Source organism: Amblyomma maculatum, chromosome 4, assembly GCF_055883805.1.
Source record: "Amblyomma maculatum isolate TAMU_Amacu chromosome 4, ASM5588380v1, whole genome shotgun sequence".
Classification (NCBI taxonomy): Eukaryota; Metazoa; Arthropoda; class Arachnida; order Ixodida; family Ixodidae; genus Amblyomma; species Amblyomma maculatum.
In genome coordinates, this window is record NC_139347.1 from 73926995 (window position 1) to 73936777 (window position 9783).

General features: G+C 44.3%; 1 pseudogene; it reads right to left on the reverse strand.

The window, feature by feature from the left end:
* LOC146191414 (cytochrome P450 3A14-like) overlaps positions 1-8995 on the reverse strand; it is a 31139-nt pseudogene extending 22144 nt beyond the window's left edge.
* Between the last annotated feature and the right edge of the window lie 788 nt (positions 8996-9783).

The window sequence follows — 9783 nt, forward strand, 5'->3', positions numbered from 1 at the left end:
GGCAGCACGAAGGCATGTCTTGACAATACATCTTTTTACTGATATAGAATGGCCCGAACTAAAATTCAATATTGCTATTTTAGACCTTGGCTGGTACATATAACAAAAGCGTGTGCCACTCAGAAAAAGCCTAATGTCCAGGAACTGTAGACTACCATCTTTAGCAAACTCATGGGTGAAATTAAGAATATTGGCACACGACTTGAAAACTTCCAGCAGTCCTTCGCCTAGAACAATCTTTTCATCATCCTGAGTAGTTTGGTGTCCGTTTCTCTTTCCTTGCCTTTTGCGCTAGTTCTCATGTGCATTGAATCTGAAGATCACCTGCCAGCCCAGGTGTCCAGTTTAGATCCCTAACTGCACAGTGGCTTGTTTTCCAATGCTCGCCCCCTTCTTTTCAAGAAATGTCTGTTCTAAACTCGCCAAATCGCCAAACATCGGCTCTTATAAGTTGCAGGTCACTTACTTAAGCCGTTCCGTTAACTCGACGCGCTTCCTCTCTTGTGAGCTGAAGCGCCCCTCGCCAGGCTGCAACTCCGGAGTTCGCCGGTTGTCGGAAAATAAATTTGAGCGTTCATGAGGTCCCACCTCCTCTTGCTCTTTTTAATCCTCTGAGAGAGGGTAAAGTATTTTGTTCACGAGGCTTCACCTCGTCTTTCTCTCCTTACGCCTCTCAGTGGAGATAAGAATATATTGGAGCAGAAGTCCCAAGTTCGCTGGATGTCGGTGAATTACCTTCAAGGTTTTGCAAGATCAAAGTAGGATTTGAATTAACTTCAAGGCCTCGCAAGCTTAAAGTAAGACTTAGTCATTTTGATAGTGATTTAGCTAGCCCGCCTGAGTACTCTCTGACTAAAAAGACAAGAGAAGTTTGGACACGGGTACTCGGGTTCACTACTCGAGCGTCTAACCAGGTTTTTGTAGGGTTAAACATTCGCTATTTTTTTACATATGTTCGTTTGAGTACAAAAGCACTACAAGTGCTGACTGACGCTTTCACATGGGTAGGAAAGGCTTGCTTTCAAAACTATCAGCGTTTGCAAAGTGCAGTTAGCATTACATCGACTAACCGTGAGGTCTAAAATGCCTTCCCGATTGTCTAACGTGATCGCTTCCAGCTTTCCGAAAGCCGGCTTTCGAAAATTCACGTGCGCAGCGATGAAAAGATTAAGGCATACCTGTTTCAGCCTCATGGGAGTGAAACAAGAAGCGATTGTCCGGCGCAAGTTTCGCCAATGCATGCCGTCCGCGTAGACAATCGCATTCCGCAAGAGAGGATGATGCTTCTCCAGAGCTAGCATTAGCTGAAAAAGAAAAAAGAGTAACTTCGTATTTTCTAGTAGTTTATATTGTTACGAACGATGAAAAACATGCGGGCAGTGGCGTGGGCAAGAGCGCTCACGGTATGATCGCCGACATTCATGAAATGTCATCTCTCATCGCCATCGGTCATGTTTTGTTTTCCTGTGTTCATCGGCTTGACACTTTATAAAAATGCGCTTCAAAGCTTTACGCTGTTGCCACACCGAGAACGTTTCTGCACGTATTTAGCTAGACAATATTAAACTATAGCTTACAGAGATGGGGAGGAATACTGTCACATTACAGCGGAGGCAAATTTCCGCCGGCCTTCCTTCCGCAGCAGAGGACATGGAATGGTTTCAGTTTGGTCTCGTAGTTATAGTTTGAGTATTTATAGATTCAGAAAATAGACAAGATACTAAACAAAATTTTCGTAGGCGTAAAATGATGAAATGGTACTAGGGGATCATGGTGAGAGCAGGGTGGTATTCAAAAATATTTGAATGCATTAATCACAGCCATAGAGTGCATCAGCCGCATTTTTATTCACATTCCCGCAATCCACTAGGCACCTCATGGCGAGTTGCTATAAGTACTATGCTTCAATTCCACATACTCAATGTGTGTAGATTTCATCATTCTGCTTGATGCAAACTTCTGTGATAAAACATAACTTGAACCTTAGGGAACAACCCTGAGTATTGTAAATTACGCTTACAAGGTTTTAAATATTGGCTCACAAGCTGATTCGGCCGAGAAGACAAAATTTCAAAGCTCTCCTTATGAAGCAAACCTTAAAACCACCGTGTGATCTACTCTCCTTTTTTTTGTTTTCGTTTTTGCTCTAGATTCTTTACAAGAGTTACACCACGCAACAGGAAGGGAAGTATAGTTGCAAACGAAGATTACAAAAATCGTTGTGACAGTACTCAGAAAGTATGCAGTTCAAGGCAATTCAGTATTGGCAAATTTCAGAGACGACGCTCTTAAAACCTCGCATGTCGCATTTAGACTCGAGGAGTAGTTACTTGTGCAAAATACCAAAACAAGAAAAAGCAGTGCTGAGGGCATTCGAGGCTAATCAAAGCAGCGAAAAAAAAAAACACCCGTACATGAGAGGAGTTCGAATATATCTCACTCTTCACGGAGAGGACGAACAGACTGGTATATATAGTGCGTCCACGTCCAGCTCATCCCTACGCACGTATTCTTGTTTTCAGCAGGCTGTTGTAAATTGTTTCTTTACGTCATCAGGAACAAAGAGGAATTTTCGGCTACGTCGTAATCTCCGACGTAGAGCGCAACGGCTTTGCATGCATACACCAACCCGTAAACGTGCATGGTCAGTTGACGCAGTCTATGGGAGCGATCAGAAATGACCCACATGAGTACATGCTGCAAATGCCAATAATACTTAGCAGAGTCAAGGCTTCCGTGTAATTCTCGGTGACAGTGCGCGTTAATGAAACACAGGTGGTCGAAATTACCCACAGCCCTCTATTATACGGTCACTTTCATAGTCTGATTCACTTTGGGGCTTTAAACTCAATAAACCGTCAAAGCAACTTGAAAAAAAAAAGACTGATAAGAAATGATGTTGACCGGAACAGCGCGCACTAAGACACAGACAAGAAGAGAGGCACGACACACACGAGCGCTCGTGTGTGTCGTGTCTCTCTTCTTGTCTGTGTCTTAGTGCGCGCTGTTCCGGTCAAAATGAGTTACCAACTTGCCCAAGCATCTGTTTTAAAGAAATGATGATCGTTAAATAAAAAAACAAAACAAAGATGGATGCAATTGGGTTAATCACAGGACTGCAGAAAATTGTGCTCTATCGCTCATTCTATTTTACGAAAAAAAAATCGGTGACATAGAACTTACGCCACGATCGGTGAAGTTTTGGAAGTTGCGAACGAAAACGAATTCTATGAAGTCCAGGTCTTTTGTTACAACAAAGGGCACGTCTCCATCGTAGAATCTGAAAACGCAACGTGAAGGCGTTTGCTGAAACTGTCAGTCTTGCTACGAATGTTAGGGAGATGACGGACAATACAAAAGCGATCAGCACAGCTGCTTAGCCGAACTACATTTGAGCTCTCGTGGGACTGAAAGTGATGTTCGGAGAGTGGAAAAGGAAGGTGCAAGCCAAGTCGGAGCATTGAAGATAGTCCTGTAAATTTAAGTCAGTTAGGTCCAGGGTGATTCCTGCCTTAGGTCTCTGATTGGGTAGTTTATTTAGGTGACGTTTAGCAGCTTTGGAAAGAGAAAGTAGTTTACAATAGGTAGCGAGGCACAGGTAGTGGTAGGATGATATGTCTACTCAGGACAGGTAGCGACAGATCCGGATTGTGAGAAGGGAAAAACTAGTAGATTCAGACTGGGATGAAGTGCATTTGGAAAGAACTCGCAGATAATGACTAGCAGCTTACCGTTATCCCTCTAATGGAAAGTTTCGTATATTACCGGTACCTGCTTAAGGGGCAGAAACGTAGAGGTTAATAAAAATAGTTCTACTTAAGTCGAGGACAACGGAGAGAGAGATGGAACGGAAAATGGTAGGTTTAACGTAAATGAATAGAAAGTTTGCCGAGTGGGTCAAAGAACAAACTCAAGTTAATGACATAGTAGTTGAAATCGGGAATAAGAAATGGGCATCGGATTTAAATCTAATGCGAAAGAAGGGTTACTGAGGATCGCTAAGAGTAACAAATTGGATCCAACGGAAGGAAAGCGTAGCAGGGGGCGGCAGAAAATTAGGCCGGTGGATGAGATTAAGAAGTTCGTAGGGGTCACGTGGATGCAGATGTACAGGTCCGGGTTAATTCGATGCATATGGGAGAGGCCTCCACTCTGAAGTTGATATAGCCCGGCTGCTGATGATGATGACATTTTCAAGAAAATTTTGAAATACTCTACATGCAATAAATGTTGTGATTGTTTCTGTAACGAGCAGGAATACGTAAAAGATGTCAGTGGGTTAGAGCTACAAAACGCTTAATGATTTACTAGCGCGCGTACGAAGCAACAAATGTGGTGTACTTGTTCCGTTCACAAGCGAACATGGAAGAGTTCTAAGAATGAATGATTTGGGGTACAACTTACCCAAATGTGTCGCCGTACTTTTCAAACCATCTGTCAATAACCTTGATGTGATCCTGTGAAGAATTGTGCAAGTAGTATTTGCGCGGCACAATACATCTGCAATATCTGTAATTATATGTGTCAATCTTGTATGAACACCAAATAACTAGAAGTCGAAAACACGAACAACCAAATTGCAGGCAGCATGAGAGCGCACGTTCGAGATACGAGCATCATTTCAGATGTTCCCGCATGCGCGCTAACGCCCATTCAGAAAACGCTGTAGTCCCAAGCCACGTTGCGAAGTGTGGATTCCTGTTCTCGTGTGAAATCATCTTCCTCTAGTATTCACAATTCTCTCTATCGCGTAACTTTATTTTAAGAACGAGATCAAAATGGCTAGACGGCGATCTACTAGAGAGCTGAGAATCGGCTATTGTGTTCCCTATTGCAAAGCCGGGGAAAACGGCAACAGACCTTAGCAACGTTGGACCTATATCCTTAACGACAATTTGCAAGCTTGCTGAAAAAATGTTCGCCGCCAATCTCGTGGTGGCTTGAACCTTAAGGTTTCTACCATCCAGCCTAAATTGGCTTTCGACCATCTATAGGCATGCTGCCATTCTGGATTCAATTGACATGCTCCATTTACTACTTAGAGTACACAATTTTGTAAAATCTTTCCTTGAAGTTAGAAAGTTTGCAATACGCCTCAGTGGCGATGTGATAGGATCGTTCGTCCCTTTTCGCGGCGTACCCGAGGGATCAGTGTTTTTCGACAACATTATTTAACGTTGAATTTATCTCCCTCGCATGGCGGTTACACGAAGGTCCTTATTTTAAATTCTTAATATACGATGATGACAATACGGTGTGGAGCGCATACAAGGACCTACTGACTCAATCCGCTGCCCTGCAATTAGTTGTATATATTACGTCTGCATATGCGTCTTTCATTGGGCTTGAACTTTCCGCCAGTAAAACTAGTTCGTGCCTGTTTCCAACCGCTGGGGGTGCCGTCAACTAGCTGTAACCCATTATTCGTCTACATCTGTCCAGAACCCCAGTTGAGGAAAGTACAAAAGTAAAAATATTGGGTTTAACAGTTCATGAGTCAGGAACTGAAACTTCGTGCCTGTCTCACGCTACAAACCAGTGGTTACGGACTCTGGATCTCATCAAATGCATTGCTCCAAAAATGGGCAGCGCCCGCTCAGATGTTGGACGACAGTTGATGCGGGCAGTTGTACAACCGCGCCTTGTTTATCAAGCCCAATTTCAGCATTTGACAAGGGCATTGAAGCTATAAATTGAGAGGTAATGATGTCATCATCTGCCTTCATCGCATCACGTCAATCGTGCTGTTTCAAAACAACGCACAGCGGAACACAATAGATGAACTGGTGCAGCAACGAGGTGATGCTCGCAGGCAGGCTTAAGGCCACCCTCTCTCACGCAAAGTGCACTCTCAAGGCTTATGCTTCACCGCATTCAATTCTACCATCCACCACGGCGAGTTCTTCCTCCTTGGCGTTTTGTACAGCTTAGGGATAACAAACCATCGGAGTTACGACGACCAAGAACACAGGGATCGGCACCGTCACTTCGCGACCGAATTATGGAACAAGGCACCCGCTTGCCACAAGGATCCATTATAATTTATGTAGATGCGGGCATCCAGGCCTGCGAAGTGACAACTGCAGTTTACTGCCATTTGCAAGTCTGCCTTGAACAAGACATCAACTGTTGTTTTAGCGAAACCTCCATCTTCTTTTTGTGCGGAGCTGCTTGCTGTTCAAGAGGCGCTTCGCTCTGTGGCCGTCATTCACATGGTTCCCACTGCCCGTATTGTAATACGCACTGATGCCCTCCAGGTGACAAAGCTGCTTAGACGCGTCAGTAGCAGCACACAAGTCTGCCCAGGCATATACATTCTAGCGGCACGCATACCCCAGCCAGTTCGGATTGAATGGATCCCGCGTGATATAATAAGTTCTCACATCCATGCGGACTCTGCGACCCACTTTTTCACCCAAAAAACCTCCTAAAATTGAATGATGCTAACCTCTTTTTAACAAGAAAGGAGCACCTCCGACGCCATACACGTGCTCTCATACCTCCGTGTATGGTAAGCCTTCTCCGCGATCTAACCCTAGCAGAAGAGGTGGCACTTCGGAGGATTCGAGTTGGGGTGGCCATATCACCTGCAATGACTCGAAAGTGGCCTCAATTTCGAGTTTTGTATCCTCACCCTGGTTGCCACGTATTCAAGTCCCGATATACATAAGCCGATATCCCCCACCTGATGTGGGAATGTCCAGCGCTGAAGCCGAAACGGATGCGGCCCCTTGTGGCAGCTGGCCTCTCCCCACATAATCTGTCGTCATATGCCGCTTGGACGCTGGGACCGCATCACCGTTCAATTCTAGACTTCATTACGTAAGCCAACCTTTTTTTCATTTATTTGACCGTATACCTTTCATCCTTCATAACACCCTTGTATGTCCCTTGGCAATAAACATCGCAAAAAAACAACAAGAACGACCGCGTCGATTAGTAAGTGCACTGATCAAGCAGCAATGGTCGGCGAGATGCAGAGATGCGAATATTTGAAGCGAGATTACAGGTATGCTTCTATCTTCTATTTATCGTGGGAAAAGTTTTCAGATCAGATTTAGCACTATACGTATTGTCCCTGCACCGATGTAACTTTCACAAGTAAATATAACTAACGTGCTGGAATTATCCCGCTAAACGCCTGTTCATTAATCTGGTAAAATAATTCTTCACAAAACTATTGTTCGGCTCCCTCCTCCTTTACAGTCAACCCAAAGTTAGAGAGAAGGTGGTGGTTTATGTCATTCGCAGTATTGCACGAATATGAAAACATTTGGACGGGCCTATAGAGCGCGTGCGTTTCATTTGCTCTGTCACTGTGATGCTTTTATTCCTTTTCACCTACAGTCGGGACACCACTCCAACTTGCATCGAGCAAGGAGCGAAATCTATCTCTGGAGTTGGCCGTACGAAATAAACCTTTTCGCATGTTCGTCTTCTTTAACTCCGTTTCTTCACTGCTGTGTTCATTTACTTGAGTGGTTTACGTGGAATAGTGCGTACCTTGCCTCATTCTTGCTAGAAACAATTAGAACTTTGCGACAGGAACAGAGAATCGTACACAGAAATGCATCCGATGCGAATGAAATCATTTTTGTGTGACAATAGCAGCAGGTGTCCAACAACACCGCTGCCATCTCGCTGAAAACGCGTAGACGTATTAAGCCAGGGTATTTTGCCATCGACATACCAGATGTGATTAGGATTTCGACGCTGCCCTTCCCACGTGCCCTTACCGTTTCGTGATACTCGAGGATGTTTCCCCAGAGCAGGCTCGGTTCGGGACCGGGTATTCCGAGTGTTTTGAAATAACGGAAGTGCTGCTGTCGCCATCTGAAATTTAAAAATAAATGCGAGCATCGTGTTTGTTGGAGCGAGTGGTCGAGCGGCCGAGCTCAGTGCATAGCAACGGTGGAAAAGTCTTTGCGCCTGCTTCTTTCGAATTTTTTTGAAGTTTGTTCCTCATTTTGCGCAGTAATTGATCAATACTGCAGTGGCACCGAACCCTTCAAATAGATGTCTGTGATGCCAATTCATATAAACGAACGTTTTTCTTTTCGCAACGCTTGGAAAGCAGACTTTACAGTCACAGTCGACTAAAATCCGGTTGAGAGCAGCGCGCGGATCAAAGAGGCTAAAGTGGACTGACGTTCAGAATAATAAATTCGATCACGGAGTTTTTAACTGTGCAGAAAGCATTCAGACGAAAAGGTTTATTGGTATTTTTCAATAATGATAACCTGTTTTCCGGCCAGCGAAAGATGACAAAGTACTTAACGACTTAGAACAAACGAAGGTGAGGTTGTCTTTAGTTTCCTTTGGTAGACCAGAGTGATCATAAATAGTCTACTGATAAAATATTTGTTTGCTCAAAAAGAAACCTCCTGAGTAGGAAGACCGTAACGTCAGCAAAACATATGTAATTTTTCTTCTTCGGACAACAGCAGCCGTAACACGTGAGCGGAGATCTTATTTAACGAACTCAAATCCAAATTAGAGACGTGAACTAGAAGGATGCAATGTAGAGGGATGCTTCGCAATGAGGAATAGAGAGAGATATCGTTTTCGTAGAAATAAACCTAAGCTAACATATTCTAACCACGAGAGAGCTGCTTTGGTAAAATCAAAACGTTTGAGCTCACGGCGAATATCTGTGGATTGCGCATCACATCAGTGTTTCATTGATGACCTCGTTTCGGTGTTTGTGCAATTCTTGCTGATTTGCAAGCGGCTAGCTAACATTTTTCACGCTGTTCATTAAGCGACAATATTAATTTCAAGAAATGCCGTAAATCTTCGCGCATGATCCGTTCTACTTCAGCGCAATACTCATTTAGTGCACTATAGGACGGTGGAAGAAACACCTATTTAAAGTGCAAGATCCAAACTGCACATAGCGAAGGAATCGTGTAAGATGTACGAAATTATGACCTCACCTCAACAGCGTAGCCGCGAGGACGGCTATCACGGCAAGAGCGCCGACTAGCAAAAACATCGCCGTAAAGCGCACGGCTCAAGGCGCTTGTGGCTGCCAGGTGTGGCGTAGAATGTGAATGACAGAAGGTGAACAGCCGCGCAATTTTGCTGCGGCTGAAAGGAGAGAAAGAAGGTGGGAAAGAGAAGTTGAGTCCTTCAAATGGCGTAATACACATCCACTCATACCATTCTACTTTTTTGCTACAATTTGTAGCACACGTTGGATGTTGAGGACAGAGTCTGCGCAACTTCAGTTAGCACGAAGGTCACTTCGCGTGTGAAAGAGCCATCAGCGGAAGGAATTCCGATTGACTGGCTGACCCAATTTAAATACCCGAAGTGATTCGTTTTCACTCTAAAGGCAAAATTTAAAACGCTTCTTAACGCAAAGAGGACGCCTTAAGAGTGACACGCCTTCCTTCGGTCAGTTCTTAAATAGGTACATCTTCCTATAAGGGGCGCTTACTAAAGTCTGCCTTAAAGCATCCTTTTGTTTAGGCAGGCTTGACGCTACCTTCATGCTTTCTTACCTCGCCCCCTTGACCTGAAAGCGGGATTCGCTGACCAACTGCTCCCTCCGTGCTTGTGCAGTAGGGCGTCTTCGGTGCTTTATGCGACGCCGACTTCGCAGTGGCAGAGCGGGCGAAGCAAATATTTGCCGCTGCTGCTTTATAGTAAAAAACTTCGCGTTGCCAGACAAACAATGTCTTCCTACCAAACCATCTAGAATATTAAAATGTTACGTGTAAATAAATGAAAATGAGCGCATGTAGGACGTACCTTGAAAACAAAAATGCAAAGCGATAG